The sequence below is a fragment of the Phocoena sinus genome, chromosome 6 (assembly GCF_008692025.1).
Source record: "Phocoena sinus isolate mPhoSin1 chromosome 6, mPhoSin1.pri, whole genome shotgun sequence".
Lineage (NCBI taxonomy): Eukaryota > Metazoa > Chordata > Mammalia > Artiodactyla > Phocoenidae > Phocoena > Phocoena sinus.
Window position 1 is genome coordinate 57164170 of NC_045768.1, and position 13435 is coordinate 57177604.

The 13435-nt window shown below is 41.8% G+C and overlaps 1 protein-coding gene across 4 annotated transcripts in view; it reads right to left on the bottom strand.

Annotated features, from left to right (window-relative positions):
* GLDC (glycine decarboxylase) overlaps positions 1-13435 on the bottom strand; it is a 137989-nt gene that overhangs the window by 36623 nt on the left and 87931 nt on the right. The gene's annotated exons all lie outside the window — the stretch shown is intronic.

The following is a 13435-nucleotide window of genomic DNA, read 5'->3' on the forward strand; positions in this document are numbered from 1 at the left end:
TCACCTAGGACCCCTGCATGGGCCTAAAGTCTTGAACAACCAGAACAGTACCTGGTCTGCGCACTAAAGCTTACCCATGCACCTAAAACAATTATTTTTATTATGGAAAATTCCAAAATTATAGAAAAGTAGAGAGAAGAACATAAGGAACCATCACATTATACCTATCACTCAGATTTAAAAATGATCAGATTATGGTCAATCTTGTTTCCACCTATATCCCTCAGTCTGAACTAGATTATTTTGAAGCAGAATTCAAGCATCATATCATTTCATCAATTCAATCTTCAATATGTATCTTTCAAAGATAAGAATTATTTTGGGGCTTCCCTAGTGGCACAGTGGTTGAGAGTCCGCCTGCCGATGCAGGGGACACAGGTTCTTGCCCCGGTCCAGGAAGATCCCACATGCCGCGGAGCGGCTGGGCCCGTGAGCCATGGCCACTGAGCCTGCACGTCCGGAGCCTGTGCTCCGCAACGGGAGAGGTCACAACAGTGAGAGGCCCGCGTACCGCAAAAAAAAAAAAAAAAAAAAAAAAACACAAAGATAAGAATTATTTTTAAAAGATAACTGTAGGGACTTCCCTGGTGGTCCAGTGGTTAACACTCCACGTTTCCACTGCACTGGGCACGAGTTTGATCCTGGTTGGGGAACTAAGATCCCACATGCCGCATGGCGCGGTGTGCATGCATGCATGCATAAATGAATGAATAAATAAATACAAAAGATAACTAATTATTACATCTAAAACAATGAACAATAATTTCTTAACATCACCAAATGTTCAGTCAATGATCAGATTACCCCAAAGGAACTGTACACTTGGAGTGTGGCACCAGTCCTGACAGCCTCAGGGTTGGCTTTCCCAAGCCCTAATGCTCATGGCTGCTAGAGGCTGGCCATCCCCATCTCAGCAGTCCTTGAAGACACTACTTTTAGAGAACACTTAATGACTAACATTCCAGGGAGGGATGCTGAGTCAGTCATAAACTGTTACTTAATGTTCTCAGTACTCTCTGCAGGAAGGAAAGGAAGTAATAGGTTTTTTTAAACCCATTCAAAATGCATATTTCCTCCATTTCACAAAATTACACCATCTTTTGACTCTGTGGAAGGCGCAGTGGTTTTGGCATTCATCGCTTCTGGTCACTCCGTAATATTGAGATCATACTCTAAAAAAGCACAAGGCTTAAGAATAAATTAGATAAACTGTTTAATTTCTAAACTAAAAGCTAAAATTTTGAACATTGGAAAACATTTTTCGAGAGAACACTGGGATGGAACCAGTTGAATTTGAAATATCTGCAAACTAGCATAGGGGCATTGATGGTTTGGTGTCAGGAGACGGCCGAATTGACGATTTAGGGCTCAGCATGAGACAAGGACAGAGAACAGGGAAACATCTGGGTGTGCAGGGAGGAGAGCCTGGCTGGAGGAAAGGAAGGAAAGTGGTGATTTCCACAGTGTGGGTGTCACAGAGCAACAGAAGAGACTAGATGAGTTAGGGAATAATAATAATAAGTATAAACTGCTCCATTAATTAAGCACTTCCTCTTTACCAGGCTGTGCACGGAGTAAACACAGGTAAATGGGAAACATTGTTGTTGTCACCACCAAGCATTTTACATCATCTTAATCCTCCTAATACCCCCACAAGGTAGGTACCATTGTCCTCATTTTGCACATGAAGAAACTGAGTCAGAATATTACATGCCCAACCGGCCAACAGTGACAGCCGGAGACATTGATACAAGTTGGCCCGTCTTAAGGGGCCTTGTGCTTCACTTGTAAGCAGTGAGGCTCCTCTGAGCACTCTGTGCTTCCCAAAGGATTGAGAATCATGGGAGCAAATGCTGGCTTTCCTTCACAGAACCCTTGTCTGACTGACAGAACTAGGAGGTTTAGCTCCATGTAAAAGGCCTGTCCCCATAAGACCCGGGGCACCCATTTCCTCATCACCCACACTGAGTGAGCTTTGCCTCTCTCCTCTCTCTTCCAGGGAGGGAGGCAAATACTCGGCTTCTGTTTTCCTGGCTTCTGAAAAACAAGTTCTAGCTCATTTGATGTTCTTTATTTTGAGAACAGGAAAATGAATATGCCACGTTTTAGCAAACCACTTACACCACTATTTACTTAGCCTCTCTGTGTTCTCATCTCTGAAATGTGCATAATAATTGCACCCAACTCGAAGGGCAGATATAAGACATGAGATGATCCATGGTAAAGGGCTTTTCACAGTGCCTGGCACTAGGTAAACACTCATTAAGTGCTGGCACCTGTCATCACTATCATCGACGTCATCATCATCATCATCACCATCTTCAGGCAGCAACCCTCGTCACTCTGTGACACAGGATGGGCTGAGGATGGGCTACCACAGCACTTGAACGAGCACTTCCACAACCCTCAACCTCTATCACCCTCTCCTTTCCCTCCAACAAGCCAAATCCACCATTCTCCAACTCAAGTTCTGCCTCTTCCATAAAGCCATCCCCAAAGTCACAAATCCAGCTCCTCACCACGGCCTACAAATCCCCCACGTGATCTGTGACTTCCACCCACCTCTACACCCATGTCTTCTGCCATCCTCTCCTTGTTCACTATCCTCCAGCCACCCAGGCCTTCTTCCTTCCCTGAAACATATCAAGCCAATGTCTGCCTTGGGGCTTTTCACTAAATGTTCCTTCTGCTTGGAAAGCTCCTCCTCTAGTTCTTCAAATATCTATCTTCTTCTCAGTATTTAGGTCTCAGCTCAAGTGTCACCTCCTCAGAGAGGCCTTCCCTGAAGGCAGAAATCTTATCTGTCTTTATCAACATTGTATTCTCTATGCCAAGAACACTGACATAGGGGGTGTTCAATAAATACTGATTGACTGACTGACTGACTGAATTATTCTTTACCTCCTCCAAACTCGCGTAGTATTTTACTCTACTCGTTCTTCTGATAATACCATCCTATTCATACACTGTACACTGAAAATTATTATAGATCTCACATGTACTTCGTGTGCCTATTTTATCTCAATTAGGGTATAGGCTTTGAGAATAGGATCTTAGGTATTAGAGTTCTATACATTCACAGGGAATATATAGAATAGTACTATGCATGGAGTAACTCTGCAATAAATGTTTAGTCAATTTGTTCAAAATTGAGTTCTTCTCCAGTCCAGACAATCAACATTAATGTCATCCTTTCTCCCATGGAAAGGGACTTCAGCATATGGATTTTGTATTTCTCTCTGTTTTTCTCATGACTTCTACTCATCTTGTTTTGTTGGAAGACCAACCAAGGTGTTTAGACAAGGAGTGAAAGAAGAGACTGGAGCTAGAAGCCAGTAATCCAGGAGAAAGGCAACATGCTCAAGACTTGATCAGGAATGCCGGGTGTTTTCTGCCTTAGATACTCTTAAAAATCATCCATGTTTCAACTCAAAAAAGTACAAAAGATATGTTCTAAATGCCACACAAGTCTTATTCCTGGGGTACTATGGAAATAAGGGGAATTATTAGTGCCACCTGTTGGTGGAAAAGTATTATGAAAAGTAAAACTGCTTATATGCATAACCCAGACTGAGAACCCATCAGAAAAGCACTACCTGCGGAGGGGCAGCTAGGATAGTGGTCTTCTGACATCTATTTAAAATGAAGTGGCTAGTGGCCTGGACCTGCAGAGCCAGCCACAGTGATGCTGTGGAGCCTCTGAGGGGAGCCTCAGACCCATTTAGAAGTGCCAGGTAGGCATAAGTTTAAACTGTCTGAGAAAAACAAGGCCCCCAGTCATGGCATTTACTCAGGCTGGTGAAAAAACTGCGACATATTGTACTGTTTAACACTGAATGAGTGAGAACTAGCAACTTCTTCCAAAACCCAAACTCATTCTACAAAGAATCCACAAGAAATCCAGTAGACTAGACGAAGCTAGAACAACTGTATAGCAAGTACAAAAGTCCGTGAGGTGAAAATAAATTGGAGTTGATGGGATTCAACAGTTTTGTAATGATTTAAACCTAGACCCTATTAGTGTCAGTGCATCATCGAAAGTGTGGGATTTCAGGGCAGCTATTCAATGTGAATTTGGCAAAAAAATTAATTAAAGGGGCGGTGGAATTTGAAGATGGCATGACAGAGCTAGAGTGATAGTTCAGCTCTTTTGCTAAGATAAGAGCAAGAAGGACAAAATAAACTTCAAAGATTTTTATCATTTTACCTTTACCTTTGCTAAGAGCACTGAGCAAAGGTTAAGATTAAGAAATATTACAATTTAGTTCTATCTGGAAAGGTTAAACTTTGAGATCTTTGGAACAAATTTTTATTGGACTATCACACAAAATAAATCCCAAGGGACACTTGGAAACTTCCACTAGATTTTAGAAATATAACTGCAGGTATGTCTTCCTATGATGAAGCAGGAACATGGATGGCCTGCTCCTCCAGATGATTTTGCAGAATGATATGCAAGGCCAATAGTCACAGGTGGAAAGCACAGCACTTTTTAAGCATAAAATTTAAGCATAAGATTATAAGTGAATTGTATCCTATAAAGAAGGCATTTTGGTCAGTTACTGAGTACCTTTGTCACTGATTGCAGAAGTCATCCTCAACCAGTCATGAAATAACCTCTTTGTTCCACCTAAAGAATACAGTGGCTGACTTTATATACACCGTAAGAAATGCCTCAGAAGCTGGCTGCTTGGGAATATTTGAAGATGGATTACTGCAGCTGCTGTTTTTAAGAGAAAGATTTCTGCACAGTATACATACTTACAAAAAAGTAACAGAGAACCCATTTGCGTGACTGCAGAATACGCTACAATTCATGACTTAGTGTGAACCCCAGCAGTCACCAAAAGTCCTGTTGAATTATACTATAAATTGAACTGGGAAAACAGTAGGATGTTTTATTTATACAAGTCAAAAGGTGTTAAAAATGTGCCCTAGGGAATTCCCTAGCGGCACAGTGGTTGAGAATCCACCAGCTTGGGCTTCCCTGGTGGCGCAGTGGTTGAGAGTCCGCCTGCCGATGCAGGGGACACGGGTTCATGCCCCGGTCCGGGAAGATCCCACATGCCGCGGAGCGGCTGGGTCCGTGAGCCATGGCCGCTGAGCCTGCGCGTCCGGAGCCTGTGCTCCGCAACGGGAGAGGCCACAACAGTGAGAGGCCCGTGTACCGCAAAAAAAAAAATAGAAAAAGAAAAAAAAAGAATCTGCTTGCCAATGCAGGGGACACAGTTTTGAGCCCTGGTCCGGGAAGATCCCACATGCCGTGGAGCAACTAAGCTCAGGCACCACAACTACTGAGCCTGCGCTCTAGAGCCCGTGAGCCACAACTACAGAGCCCGGAGTTTGCAACTACTGAAACCCGCACACCTAGAGCCCATGCTCCACAACAAGAGAAGCCACCACAATGAGAAGCCTGAGCACCACAACGAAGAGCAGTCCCCGCTCGCCACATCTAGAGAGAGCCCGAGCACAGCAACGAAGACCCAACATAGCCAAAAATAAATAAATTAATTAATTAAAAAAAAAATAGTGCCCTAAAGAAAATGATCATGTTATGGATCATAACATTTAAAATTTTGGGTGCTGATAATTTAAGATTTATACAATTTTTTTGAACTATCAAGTATCGAGATTTACCAAATCTATTCTTGTTTTAATTTTCTCTAGATATTCTTCTGAAAATCATTCAGTAGTTTTTAACACACCATTGGAGTTCACACACTAATGGCCACATTTAGTGTGCAGTTTCAGAGAAGTTTTCTTTTAAGCTGTCTACAAGTCAGTGGGCCTATTTTATTTCTAATAATATCTGAACTTCTTAAGAAGTTTCCTATGTTTTTAAAATTATTACATTTAAAAAGACATTTTTCATGAAAAGGTTTTTTTGAGTGATAAACTGTAAATTTAAATACGAAGTGAATTGTTTCCCTTCAACCACCTATAATATCTATAATATCTAACATCTAGCCTGTTGTAAAAACTATAACTTTTTTTAAAAATTATTTATTTATTTATTTATTTTGGTTGCACTGGGTCTCAGTTGCAGCAGGCAGGCTCCTTAGTTGTGGCTCGCAGGCTCCTTAGTTGCACCCCACCAGATCCTTAGTTGCACCTCACCGGCTCCTTAGTTGCGGCATGTGAACTCTTGGTTGCGGCATGTATGTGGGATCTAGTACCCTGACCAGGGTTCAAACCTGGGCCCCCTGCATTGGGAACGTGGAGTCTTGACCACTGCACCACCAGGGAAGTCCCAAAACTATAATGTTTAGGAGCTAAAATATGCATCATTATTGAATAAAACCAAGATTTTTTGTAGACATAAGATTATTCTAAAATTTATACATAAAGGCAAAGTAACTGAAATAGCTTCATTTTGAAAAAGAAAAAAGTAAGAAGAGTCAGTCTAATGCCAAGACTTATTATATAGTTACTGTAATAAATAGTGTATTATTAGTGGAAGGATATACTTGTAGATCAGTAGAATAGAATATAGAAACAGAAATAAACAGAAAATAAAAATATAGAAACAGAAATAAATTCACATATATAAACCCAACTGATTTTTGACAAAATTGCAAAAGTAATTCAATAGAGGAAAGACAGCCTTTTCAACAAATAATGCTGGAACAATTAGACTTCCATAGGTCAACCTAAGTCTCATATATTATACAAAAACTATCTCAAAATAGATCATGGACTTAAATGTAAAACATAAAACGACAAAACTTTTAGGATTAAACAGAAGAAAATCTTTGAAATTTAGAGCTAGTCAAAGAGTTCTTTGACTTGAAATCAAAAGCACAATTCATAAAAGGAAAAATGGATAAACTGAACTTCATCATAGATAAAAACTTTTGCTCTGCAAAAGACCCTGTTAATAAGATGAAAAGACATGCTACAGATTGGGAGAAAATATCTGCAAACTACATATAAACAGTAAAAACAGTAACAAACAAACTACATAACAAACAGTAAAAAACAAAGGCAGGGCTTCCCTGGTGACGCAGTGGTTGAGAGTCCGCCTGCCGATGCAGGGGACACGGGTTCGTGCCCCGGTCTGGGAAGATCCCACATGCCGCGGAGCGGCTGGGCCCGTGAGCCATGGCCGCTGAGCCTGCGCGTCCGGAGCCTGTGCTCCGCAACGGGAGAGGCCACAAGAGGGATAGGCCCGCGTACCACAAAAAAAACAAAAACAACAACAACAAAAAAAAACAAAGGCAATTCAATTAGAAAATGGTGCTGTGATGATCAAACATGCGAATATGCTTAGAAATAGAAAGGAAGAGTTACATTAGGATGTTGGAGATTTGCAGGTTCTCATTGTTGCTCTTTTCGTGGGTGTATATGTAGAAATGCTCAGCCTTTCAGTCCCCTTAAAAGGGGAATTTCCCCTTTTGTGTGAGTCTAGGGAAAGGCAGGGTCCTAAAACCCCCTATGGAAGCAGAAAGGGACCAGATATTCCCAATCACTATCCATGAACGAGGTGCTAGACATGTAACCCAGTCTCAACCTATCGGATACTCCAGCCTGGGACTTCATGAATCTGGAGGGAGTGACCCTAGGAAAAGGGCAGTCACAGTGGTGGTGGTGATGCTTCCACTGGAGTGACCTTGATTTGTTCTCTGCTGCAAACTTCCCTTGGGTCTTGGCTCCCTTTTGAAGCCCCATTCTCTAGCTTTTCCATCAATTCTGGGAAGCACCCAATATCTTCACCGTGTAAATTGCTTTTCTGCTTAAATTAGGCCAACCCATCTTCTGTTGTTGCACATAAGAACCTTTACTTAATGATGGTGTCATGGGGCAGGAGGGGATTACTAAATTTCTCCTACAACAAAGCATTTTAAAGTCACTCATTCCTAGGCAGGTCTAACAAAGAGATGGGGCCATCCTGGAGTTTCTCTTGCCCCTAATATCAAAGTCTTCCTTGATTTGCTATCCCTTTTCAAGCAATTTTATCCTGAGCCCCTCTGGATCTTCCTCTCATCTCATTGGGATATGCCACCTAATTTACAGATGAATTTAAATTTTGTATTATAAAAGTAATATGTTTGTCTGATTTTTTTTAATTCCATCAATGCAGAAGGGATGAAACTTACAGTAAAAAAAAAAAAAAAAAAGCAACTCCCCCCAAATTCTTCCCAGTCTTACTCCCCAGAAAGAAGCACTATTAATAATTTCTTGTGATACATAATGTTTTGATGCTGGACATTCTAATGCCAAACTGTCCTCATCCAAACCCTTCTTTACTTTAAAAATACCACCACCGAGTGGTTGGGAACAAAAATGATCCAAGTGAAATGTTAGCTAAGAAACTGACATTATGGTAAAACTAATCATAGTAAAATGATCAACAAAACAGCCAGTGTGTCAAAAATGACCTGAATCAGTGCATGGCAACCTCAGAGGACCACTCTCAAGAAAACAAGGTAGAATTAGTGCTGACTCCTATCTTACAGACAGGATAAACATGATATGCTTCCATATCTTGGAAGCAATTCAAATTCAATCAAACTCTTCGTTGCATAACTCAAATATTCCAAACACTACCTAGATCTCTGCTTCTAGTAGCTTAAAATAATACCCCCTCAACACGTTCTTTCCAACCTATATCTAATTTGACATAAGCTAAATTCTATGCTTAACCTATGAATTCTGGGCAAAAAACATCTAGATGGATCCAGCCACTCTAACCTTTCTGATATCTCAAGAGCACCTTAAAGCAATGGTTTTCAAACTCAAAACCCCCAAATATCAGCATCACCCCGGGACTTGTTAGAAATATGAATGCTTGGCTTGCACCCCAGGAGTACTGAATCAGAAATTCTGTGGGTACAGCCCAACGTGAGAACCACTTCTCCAAAGCCTTACAAACTGCAAAAATCCAAATATCTTGACTCTTGAGAGTCAAGAAAGTTGGGGAAGGGGAGATCCTTCTCATTGCTTTATATTTCCCCAAAAGTGGCTCTTTTCATCCTTCACCCTTCTTTCTCTTCCTGGCACTCTGAGTGTCTCCTTGGGAAATCAGTCACTCATCAGAGAGGGTCTCTAATATCTGGTTTCTCAGAGCTCTCTGTAGGGGAGGGCTCTGAAGCTGCACTAGGCCCAGTAGGAAAGCAAATCAGAAGTTATCAATGAGTTAAGTCTACTCAGTGACACTGACCACGAGCTCAGGAAAGAAGGGGAGGGACATGGCCAATATCAGGGGTTTGACTCTCTTTGTTGTAAACAATGTGATCTGCACATGACAGTCATGACTTGGCCTGCAAAGGCCAGTTTTAAAGTTCACTCCATTGGAAGATATTAGTCATCTAACTAAACCTCCCTCTTTGGTGTTCCTCCAGGTCAACACACTTTGCAACCCAGTGATGCACATTAGAATCACCTGAGGAGCTTTTTAAAAACTCTGTGATGCCTGGGTACTGCCCCTGGAGGAGATTCCGATGTAGCTAGTTTGCCCGGTGGGGAGGGCATGGCATACCTCAAAGGCTCCCCAGGAATTCTAACATGCAGCCAGGACTGAGAACCCCTGCAGCCCGTGGTTTTCACAGTGTGGTAGCCAAACCAGCACAACCTCATCCCCCAGGATTATATTAGAAATACAAATTCTCAGGCCTCAATCCAGTCTCATTAAATCAAAAACTCTGGCGGTGGGGCTTAGCAAGTTCACAAGCCCTACAGGTGATTCTCACGCACAATGAAGTTTGAGAGTCATTGATTGCGCCCTGTTCACACCTCATTTAAGAACCTTACCAGGAGGAGATTCTGGGAAAGCAACCGCTAGCTCTATCTGCACTCAAGAGCACAGTTTGCAGTTTTTAAAGACAAAAACAACTTCCTCACTTTTATAAGCCAAGTGAGCTAATAATAATTCCAGCTTGTCTTTCATTTTAGATAACCGCGGAAGGTGTTGATTGCTGTTTCTGTCTGCTTTAAACATGACATCATAATTTTAACTTAGCAATTCCTAGCGTGTATTTGTGCGCTGCTGAATGATTTTCAGAGTGTCACAGTGATACGGGGAGCAAGCCAAAGCAAGCTACGCTGGGCACGGGAGGAAACAGAAAGGTAATTAAATATCATCTTGCTATGTTCTCCATTAAGGTAGAAATGCTCTCCGGGTTTATAGATTGAGCAAATAAGAGAAATGGGGACAAGTTTCTTGACATTTTTGTTTCAAGTCCTTTAAACAACTTTGGGATCTAACCGTCCCAGGAAATAGACCAAGTGAAGGCTTGGCTATATGAACCAAAGATTTCACGCCACAGTTTTTGGTTACAAAATCCTGTATCATCCATATTTATCAGCCATCCCTCAACTAAATCTCAAATCAATAAGGTAGTGTTCCCTTTCTTGCTGTATAGGAGAGAAACCTACATCCCAACTAGGGAGGAAGCCACATGACAGAGCTCTGGAGGCCTCACACATCCTGGGTGCTAGCTAACCTCTCCTCTGAGCTGCTGATTTCCCCTCAGAAAAAAGTGTACTGAAGACAAAGGCCCTGTGGCAGTCTCTATCTAGGCAGGAACTATTAGAGAAAGAGAGAAAGAATAAAAACCTTCTGTGCGCATAACATAGAACTGCTCTGGACTGGAAGACATTATGTGAGGGCCCAGAAGCACAGACAAGGCGGAGCCATCAGGAAAACAGGCAGAAACACTCAGGTTTATGCCCGAAAATTGCAGTTTTCCTACTTAGGCATTTTAGAACCAGAGAGTTGTATTTCGAGTCCACTTGATGTTAAATATTACTCTACTCTACAGAGTTTGGCTCTTCTGCCCTTTGTTGCAAACCTCCCTCACTTTGAGTACAGCTTTGCTACAAAGGAAGACCAGTAGTTTGCCTCAACTCCAAGGCAAGTTCAAAGCCAACTTCACTATGCTATCAGCTGATGGCCAAACCCCCTGAGATCAGGAGAGTCAGGGTAGAAATGAATCTAAGTATCTTATCAAGAATTTCATTGTTTCATAATATGCATGTTCCCCACAATAAAAGTAACTTATTTTTGGATTGTATTAAAATAACATATATCGTGGTTAAAAAATGTTTTTATAAACTAAAATAGCATAAGGACAAAAAAGTAAAAGTCACTGGAAATTCTACCACCTTGAGATAACTATTTGTGTGTCCATCCTTTGATTTTCTTTCCATCTATGCCTCTGCATAGATCTGTCAAACAGTATGGCAGTTCCTTAAAAAATTAAACAGAATTACCATATATCCAACAATTTCATGTCTGGCTATACACCCAAAAGAACTGAAGGCAGGGACTCAAACAGGTATTTGTACACCAACACTCATAGCAGCATTATTCCTTATAACCAAAAGGTTGAGACAACCCAAATGTCCACTGATGGAAGAATGGATAAACAAAATGTGGTACATACATACAATGGAATATTTTGAAAGGAGGGAAATGCTGACATGTCACAACATGGATGAACCCTGAAGACATTATACTAAGTGAAATAAGCCAGACACAAAAGGACAAATATTGTATGATTCCATTTATGTGCTGTACGTAGAGTGGTCAAGTTAATAGTGACAGAAAGTAGAATCACAGTTGCCAGGCGCTGGGGTAAGGGGGGTAAATGAGGAAATATTGTTTAATGGGTACAGAGCTTTGATTTGGGAAGATAAAAAAGTTCTGGAGCTAGACAGAGTTGATGGTTGTACAATGATGTGAATGTAATGAATGCCATTGAACTGGACAGTTAAAAATGCTTAAAATAGTAAATTTTATATTATGTATATTTTACCACAATAAAAAATTAAGTTATAAAATATTACTAATGCTACTTCCTAAAAATTATGCCATAGTTATCTTTTAAAATACCATGCAGTAACAAAAAAGGGAGGGAAATATATTTAGATTCCAAAGTTTTGGTGACTGGACTCTAGAACTCTATAGACACACTGACCAATTCCAACTCGTCAGGTATAAATAAAAACACCAGGAAATGGTCCCTTGATAAAAGAGGTTACTACACCCTCTATTTTTTTTTTTTTTTTTCCGGCACGCAGGCCTCTCACTGTTGTGGCCTCTCCCGTTGCGGAGCAACAGGCTCCAGACGCGCAGGCTCAGCGGCCATGGCTCACGGGCGCAGCCGCTCCGCGGCATGTGGGATCTTCCCGGACCGGGGCACGAACCCGTGTCCCCTGCATCGGCAGGTGGACTCTCAACCACTGCGCCACCAGGGAAGCCCTACACCCTCTATTTTATGAGTATAACTTCAGTGGCTGATGTGGTACACTAAGTTCTTTTTCTGTGCAGAGTAGTCAAGAAAACTTGTGTTTCTTCTTCCAATAACTATAAAGCCTACATTGGTCCCTTAGATTTCAGTGGACACTAGCCAGCAGTAAATCCTGACTAATTAACCAGTAAGTAGTTAGCCCTGTGGTAGACTGACTCTGAGACCTAGAATTAGAATTATAAGACTTGGGATTGGGGCTTCCCTGGTGGCACAGTGGTTGGGAGTCTGCCTGCCGATGCAGGGGACGCGGGTTCGTGCCCCGGTCCGGGAAGATCCCACATGCCACGGAGTGGCTCGGCCCATGAGCCATGGCTGCTGAGCCTGCGCGTCCGGAGCCTGTGCTCCGCAACAGGAGAGGCCACAAGAGAGGCCCACATACCGCAAAAAAAAAAAAAAAAAAAAAAAAAAAGACTTGGGATTTATAATCCACCTATGGAGAAAAAGATTACCACAAATAAACCAAGATGGAGGTTATGAAGAGCTAAAACCAAAGTCACTCACATAGAATATGTGGTGCATCCCTTCCTCTTTTCCCAAATTAGACATCAAATTTCCTTACTCACTGGAAGCATAGCCCCTGTATTTTCCCAACAAAGAGTAAGGTATTTCCCTATCTGTCATAGCAGCCTCTGCTCAGGACCAGAAATATCCCTCTACTAAGCCTCAACACAGCCTCTGTAACACTCAAGTCAGCTCTTGGAAATGGGTGGTATATCTGGGAATCTCTGGAGCTGTGGAAGGCATCACTGCCAGGAGCTACAAAATGATAAAGATTTCTTTCCCTCCTCCAAGACTGGGATAGAGAATGGAGTCTTGCTGACAATCATACAAATGAGGAGAGTAAGACAGAGAAAGAGCATTAGGTAAACTGAGGAGAACAGAGAAACTTCTAAGATGACGGTTTTCAACCTCGGCTGCAAGCTGGAATTACCTGGGGAGCTTCAAAGATATACCCATGCCTGCATCCTTCCCTCACCCTAGTCTTTCCCCATAGAGATTATTATTCTATCTGGGATTGTGATCTGGACATCAGGATTTCTTATAGACTCACCATGTGAGTCTAATTTCCAGGCCTGGGAACCACTGCTTTACGGGAAGGAGAGCTTCCTCATCCTTCAGTCAGTCTTCTGGAGACCCTGCCTGGGACCTCAATTTACTGCAAGAGCTAATGACTTTAAAAAAAA